Below are 7,651 nucleotides of genomic sequence, written 5' to 3'. Positions count from 1 at the left end.
AAAATCCATCGGGAGTGCGGTCAAGCGCGTTGGATTATGGGGGATGTAGTTCTTTAAGAAAACGATTACATATTCATTGCAGTTTCTGTAACTCGATTTGGGAGAAAGAAATACAGACCTCGGAACCTGAATGAACTGCATTGCCGTTAAGGTTACCGATACACTAAGAACTGTTATAATAGCAGTGTTTTAATGGACATGTGTGGAGAAGGCACCGCTCTCCCAGGCAGGACTTCTGGTGTGAATCAATTCAATTTGCTTTATTGGCACTGACAACAGTATTTGGTATTGCCAAAGCATTACAGAAATTATAACAAACAATATTTCAATACAATCCCCTCCACCACCCTCACACAACCCAAATATTCGCAAAGCAGGTTGCCTTTCATCCCATCCCTCCCTCTAGCAGGCATGGTGTCTATACTGTCCCTCAGGCTGTGACAGTTAGATACACATTGGGCAGCCAGTGGGTCTGTGTGTCCCTCTCCCACAGTTTTTCTGTGGGATGGAGATAGTGATGTTATTATTAAAGCTGTCCCTTGCTTGGGAATATTTTTCACATGATTGGAGAAAGTGGGTCTCTCACTGACCGCAGCGCTGCTCCTCTCCTTTTATTAACCTTTTTTATACACTAACACACACAAACTCAGCAAAAGAAGAAGCATCCTCTCACTTTCAACTGCTTTTATTTTCAGCAAACTTAACATGTGTAAATGCAGTGCATCTCCTCCTCATGGACTGCACCAGATTTGCCAGTTCTTGCTGTGAGATGTTACCCCACTCTTCCACCAAGGCATTTCTGGGGGAATGGCCCTAGCCCTCACCCTCCGATCCAGCAGGTCCCAGACGCGCTCAATGGGATTGAGATCCGGGCTCTTCGCTGGCCATGGCAGACACTGACATTCCTGTCTTGCAGGAAATCACGTCCAGCGCAGGTGGGTTTGTGCTCATAGGCGACGTTGTTGCCGGTGATGTCTGTAAGGACCTGCCTCACAACAGGCCTACAAGCCCTCAGTCCAGCCTCTCTCAGCCGATTGCGCACAGTCTGAGCACTGATGGAGTGACTGTGCGTTCCTGGTGTAACTTGGGCAGTTGTTACTGCATCCTGTATCTGTCCCGCAGGTGTGATATTGGGATGTACCGATCCTGTGCAGGTGTTGTTGCATGTGGTCTGCCACTGCGAGGACGATCAGCTGTCCTTCCTGTCTCCTGTAGCGCTGTCTTAGGTGTCTCACAGTACGGACATTGCAGTTTATTGCCCTGGCCACATCTACAGTCCTCATGCCTCCTTGCAGCATGTCTAAGGCTCGTTCACGCACATGAGCAGGGACTCTGGGCATCTTTCTTCTGGTGTTTTTCACAGTCAGTAGAAAGGTCTCTTTAGTGTCCTAAGTTTTTATAACTGTGACCTTAATTGCCTACCGTCTGTAAGCTGTTAGTGTCTTAACGACCGTTCCACAGGTGCATGTTCATTCATTGTTTATGGTTCATAGAACAAGCATGGAAAACATTGTTTAAACCCTTCACACTTAAAGATCTGTAAAGTTATTTGGATATGTACAACATTATCTTTAAAATACACTGTCCTTAAAAATGGATGTTTTTTTGCCGAGTATATGTATTACAGTGAAATAAAGACTCATTACACATTCCATATAGTCTTAATATTTTTTATTTTATTATTTTATAAGTGCAATACAATGGCACGTGTAATGAAGTGTTTTGAAGTTGAATAAATACAAATACATATTTTTCATTTAATCGACGTTATTGAATATACAGTAGCTCCAGTATGATTTCCCCAACCTATAATCTGTCAACTTAAAACTACAAATCTGTCCTCATCTCTGACATGATCAATGGAAGCCTTTGCAGACACCTTCCAGTCTAATGTCAACGGATTTGCATTACTTGGAGCTGCTGTACCTTTCAGAGTTCTCTTCTGCATCTTCACCTTCAGACGAAAAGGCTGTTGTTGTTTATTGGGGGAGAGAAATAACAGAATTGACAGGAAGTGGCATTTCTTCCTGTACTAAGAGTAAAAAGGTGGGATTCAAAACTGTTTGGGGGGTAAGAAACCCTTCCCTATATAATAACAACAACAATAATAACCAAGCACCAATAATGAATGATTAGCTAATTTCTTTCACCAGCACTATTCTCTGAAGTGACTTCAGGTTTTCACTGGAGCAATCTGAGAAATGTCCTTTGCTCAAGGGTACCCATGTACCTTTCACACTCGATGAAGCCCCACCAACGCCTTCACTTCACGCAGAGCTTTCCTGCGACATAAACAACAATATAAACAACCTACACACACTGAAACAACCCCACACATGAGAAACTGCTCCAGCCTGGACAGTTCAGGAGCAGGACAACCCCCAGTCTCTCATCTGCTTCAAGCACCAATTATCAGCTACACGAGGGGTGGCTAACCATGGTCCTGGAGAGGTTTTTTTCAATGCAGCTCGTTAACTGCTTAATTAAGCCAATTAGGCTCTTAATTAGGCAAAATGTCCCTATGTTGAATCTATCCACGGATTGGTAATTTAGAGAGACCTGGAAAACCTTCAGGATTGCGGCTCTGCAGGAACAGGGCTGCACCCCCCCCAAGCTGCAGCCACACCCCACATTTGCCCAGACATGTAAAGGTGAATGCAGATTTCATAATTCATTACAGATTATTGGGGCTAATGCATTGTTGATGTGACATTTAGTAAAGTATCAGAAATGTACAAGTATCCTACAAAGTGGATTAGATGTATATAAAAAAATACAATTGCTTTACCTCATAAGCTTTACAACCTTCACAGCAAAGAAGACGTCTTCCAGTTTTCGTCTTGCCTTAAGCCATAAGCCCCTGTGCCAAGGGACTCGAGTCATAGTCCTGCAGAAACCTAAAGACAACAGTTACACTAGTGTGTCGCTCATTGCAATATTAGAAAATAATTTCAAAAACACCATGACGGTCTTTTTTTTATATTAAGTCTGATTTGCAAAAGGGACAAGTTGCAGTTTTTAATTTTATTTTTTAATTTACGTGATTTGTGTAACCAAATCACTTGATTTATATTTTTAAGGTGCTGAAAGTGGAATCCTATTTCATATAGGAAAGGAATTCAATCTGATTTTAGTTATTTTTTATTTGATTTTTAAAATCATGCATATTATTGTTGCAGTGGTGCTGCACTTATATATATATATATAAACACAAACTATTTTTTAAATAGTGTAGTAAGTATCAATAAGTGAAAACATTTTGTTTGGCACTCTACAATATCTTAAAACAGTGGTTCCCATGCATGGTCCTAGAGGAGCCCCTACCCTGCTGGTTTTTGTGCCAACTGAGCTCTCTACTTAGATTTGACCGTTTAAATAGTGTAATAAATGAGAACATTCACGAACAGAGTTGAAAGTTCAATTCAGTATTCAATCTGCAATTAAGTCTTGCTTCACTCACTTTGTAATTGTAAGTACAGTAATGGCGGCCGCTATCAAAGCAATAGTTAGTGTTTCCTTGGGAAGACTATGAAATTAGAGCAGTTCTTAATGTGTGGTTAAAGTGCCACACAGGATCAGCTGCTTGGAGCAGGAAGACATTTTAAAAAGTGTTTGAAGAGATCACGAAAGTCCAGCTGGAGAAATGACTATCGGACTGCATTACAGTGCTGTAACAAAATAAAAAGGTTACAGATGCTAACATAGCTGGCAGCTTTTGTCTGAATGCTGTCAGACCTTTGTTTTCTCGCATTCGCTTCCTGGGGCAGCTGTACCTACCCAGAATGCAAAGCAAACGCAACCATGTTTAGGGGTATGGGTACAGCATGGAAAGTCCGAGGTGCACCTAAGCGTGGACCGTTTCACTTCCACCCTTGCAATTCGTCTGATGGCGGCATGGACCCCCTTACCTCTTCTCACTCCTCTTCCACACAGCTGCCCTCACTCTTCTCCACATCCCCTCTCGGCAGCAGATCGTACAGCTGCTTTTTCACACTTCTGGGTTTGGCCTTCGATTTCTTGCGAATTTCGAAGGCCGTTTCTCCTCTATCTGTTCGCAGTAAACTGTGCACAAGCGATGGGTCTACATCAGAGGACTTGGGGAGCGTATTGCTTGTCTGTGGTTCCTGGGTCGGCTCCCTCTGCTTTAGAGACCACTTTGGGGGGCTGCCGTCAATCTTCTGCAGACGCCCCTTCTTCTGCAGGCTGTACAGCTGTGGGTTGACATCTTCGTTGCAGTTGAGTCCCACACCCTTGGCGATATTTAGTGCGCTGGTTACTTCCTCCATCTGTATTAAAAAGGCAATAATCCGTTCCTCCAAACTCTTGTCCTTTCCGTCGGTCACGTCTTTCTTCCCTGAAGACATTGTTTGGGGATCTAGGTCTGGTTCAACTGGTGTGTCAAGCTTTCTTGAATGTGAAGATTTTTCAGTTTATATACACTACCGTTCAAAAGTGTGGGGTCACTTAGAAATGTCCTTGTTTTCCATAAAAACATACATGAAATGAGTCTGATAAAATGAGAAATATAATCATAGGTTAGAAATATATATTTTTTTAATTGAAATAATAATTGTGTCCTTCAAACTTTGCTTTTGCCAAAGAATCCTCCATTTGCAGCAATTACAGCCTTGCAGACCTTTGGCATTCTAGTTGTCAATTTGTTGAGGTAATCTGAAGAGATTTCACCCCATGCTTCCTGAAGCACCTCCCACAAGTTGGATTGGCTTGATGGGCACTTATGTACCACAGTCAAGCTGCTCCCACAACAGCTCAATAGGGTTGAGATCTGGCAACTGTGCTGGCCACTCCATTATTGACTGAGTGCTTCTTCCCCAAATAGTTAATGAATAGTTTGGAGCTGTGCTTTGGGTCATTGTCCTGCTGTAGGAGGTAATTGGCTCCAATAAAGCGCCGTCCACAGGGTATGGAACGGCATTGCAAAATGGTGTGATAGACTAATGTTGTCTACACCGATTATAATGTATACATCTAATCCGATAGTTGCAACAGAGTGGTTTGTTTCGTTCATAACAGTATCGTTAATCTAATAATGATTATTATTTATTTCTAAACAGATTACCTTGTCCAGGGTGACTTACACTTACATTCAAAATATACATACAGAATAAAATAATTGCAAGGTATTAAATACAATACATTACAATACACAATAACATTAGTGCTAGTTAGAGCAAGTGGCAAAGACAATTACAATAACTACAGTACTACTATTAATGAGTAATAAGACACCATACGATTCAATTTCATGATAATAAATGCCATATCATTAATCTAATAATACAAAGCCAATGCAATATTTGTTTAAACGTGTAAAATATTAGACAAATAATTGATCACATTCAATATTGTCCAATTATTAAATGCAATTATTTTATAAGGAGAGAAATGGGAATTGAATGCCAAATATTACTTATTGATTATGATTATTAATTTTTACAGTAATCCAAAGTATTGTTAGGAATTTATACAATATTTTGCACTGATTAGCCATTTTCATTTTTTATTTTGCTACAACATATGCAAGCATTCTAACTATTGCTTAAATGTGAGCATCCAGAGCAAGAATGGGAGTCGTGTGAAACTATGTAAAGTGCAGGTTTATCTTGTGAGCAGTGTGGGTCTGAATGAATGCCTGGTCATCATTTAAATTGCTGAGATTTCTACTCTGATGGAGTAAAGGGTTTACATTTACTGTACTTTTCATTTTGGAAAAGAGCTCTTCTACAGTTGTACAAATCTGATTACAACTGTCTACACCTAACCCAAATGATAAACTGCACGACTCTGGCCTTTACCTGTAAAAGTTTCTTATCATTGACCTTGACCAGCTTGCCTTAAAAGGCTCCAGGCCTTGGCCTCAGCTTGGCCTTGTGGCTCCCAGCCTCGACCTTGGCCTCCGCCTTTTGAGTCCCCGGCCTCGACCTTTTGAGTCCCCGGCCTTGACCTTGTCCATGGCCTTTTAATTCCCCGGCCTCAACCTTGGCCTCTGCCTTTTGAGTCCCCGGCTCTGAATCCAAGACTGCTAGAAGGCCAGCATCCCGGAGTCGCCTCTTCACTGTTGACGTTGAGACCGGTGTTTTGCGGGTACTATTTAATGAAGCTGCCAGTTGAGGACCTGTGAGGCGTCCATTTCTCAAACTGGACACTCTAATGTATTTGTCCTCTTGCTCAGTTGTGCACCGGGGCCTCCCGCTCCTCTCTCTATTCTGGTTAGAGCCAGTCTGCGCTGTTCTGTGAAGGGAGTAGTACACTGCGTTGTACGAGATCTTCAGTTTCTTGGCAATTCCTCGCATGGAATAGCCTTCATTTCTCAGAACAAGAATAGACTGACGAGTTTCAGAAGAAAGTTCTTTGTTTCTGGCCATCTTGAGCCTGTAAATTGAACCCACAATTGCGGATGCTCCAGATACTCAACTAGTCTAAAGAAGGCCAGTTTGATTGCTTCTTTTCAGCTGTGCTAACAATTGCAAAAGGGTTTTCTAATGATCAGTTAGCCTTTTAAAATGATAAACTTGGATTAGCAAACACATTAGATCCCACGACTGATGGTTACTGATAATGGGCCTCTGTACGCCTATGTACATATTCCATTACAAATCATGTACAACATTAACAATGTCTACACTGCATTTCTGATCAGTTTGTTATTTTAATGGACAAATGTGCCTTTCTATCACAAACAAGGACATTTCTAAGTGACCCCAACCTTTTGAACGGTAGTGTATATGTGGCAGTCAATGGTTGTGTGTGTCCTCTTCAGTAGCCTGCGTGAACAAACAAGATCTCATAAAAGTCAGGAAGAGCAGGAGAGAGAGCAACTCTGTGACAGACCAACAGCTGACTGACCAGAGAAACGCTGCCGTGTTCTTGTTGCGCAGATTACCGCACGTCTGCGCGGCTCCACCAATGGGATTGCGGGGATTCTGCAGATCTGCGGAAATCTGCGCAACAAGAACCCGACCACAAATGTCCACAACCTCGCTGTGCAGCGATTAATGAATGGCAGCTCTCGCCGTGCAAATGAATGGAGCTGCCATTAGTTTGCGTCAAAGCAGATTCAACATCAATGGGTTTCAAACAAGTAACGAGGATCACGGTATCCGTCTAACTTAACCAGTTCACAGCCGCCGTAACAGGCTGCTTAAGCCAGTTCATTGGAGATTACAACTAGTAAATACAACTGAACAAACCTTTTTTGTCGTCCGTTGTACTAACGCAAAACCCCGTCGCTTTTTGATTTTGCCAGATATGATGAATATAAACATATAGAAGATGTATATATACTGACATAAGCACACGTACAAAGTCGTGTCATATCCACTAATGCAGTTCAATAACCACTTTTCTAGTGTGAATGAGTGTTTAGCGGACTATTACTGCTCAGATAAATACAGATTATTATTGTTGTTGTTCATTGTTTTTTGTCCGCATTACCTTTGCCGTGACGGTGTTGGACCATACAAAACTTCCCGCCCCCTTTCCGGTTCCGTCTCTTGGATTTCTATGCAATGCTGCGCATGCGTATTTGTAAACACGAAAACACATGAGCAAACTGCATTTCCCAGCAGCCACTGCGCATTGACCTCGACAACTGCTCTACAGCATCAGAATTTATAGAAATGAGGCCCAA

The 7,651-nt window shown here is 42.0% G+C and overlaps 1 long non-coding RNA gene across 2 annotated transcripts; it reads right to left on the bottom strand.

The window, feature by feature from the left end:
- Positions 1 to 1,656: 1,656 nt before the first annotated feature.
- LOC136767419 (uncharacterized) lies at positions 1,657 to 7,520 on the bottom strand. Of its 2 annotated transcripts, none has more exons than XR_010821827.1 (4): positions 7,456 to 7,520; positions 3,909 to 6,785; positions 2,789 to 2,897; positions 1,657 to 2,282 (listed from the first exon to the last, which is right to left on the bottom strand). It is a non-coding gene; the product is annotated as an uncharacterized LOC136767419 (long non-coding RNA). The 2 variants fall into 2 exon arrangements; XR_010821828.1 differs by lacking the exon at positions 7,456 to 7,520 and adding an exon at positions 7,212 to 7,449.
- Between the last annotated feature and the right edge of the window lie 131 nt (positions 7,521 to 7,651).

This window comes from Amia ocellicauda, chromosome 14 (assembly GCF_036373705.1).
Source record: "Amia ocellicauda isolate fAmiCal2 chromosome 14, fAmiCal2.hap1, whole genome shotgun sequence".
In the NCBI taxonomy this organism is placed as follows: domain Eukaryota; kingdom Metazoa; phylum Chordata; class Actinopteri; order Amiiformes; family Amiidae; genus Amia; species Amia ocellicauda.
Note: the sequence above shows the minus strand (reverse complement) of the source record. Positions and strands in the feature narration are given on the sequence as shown.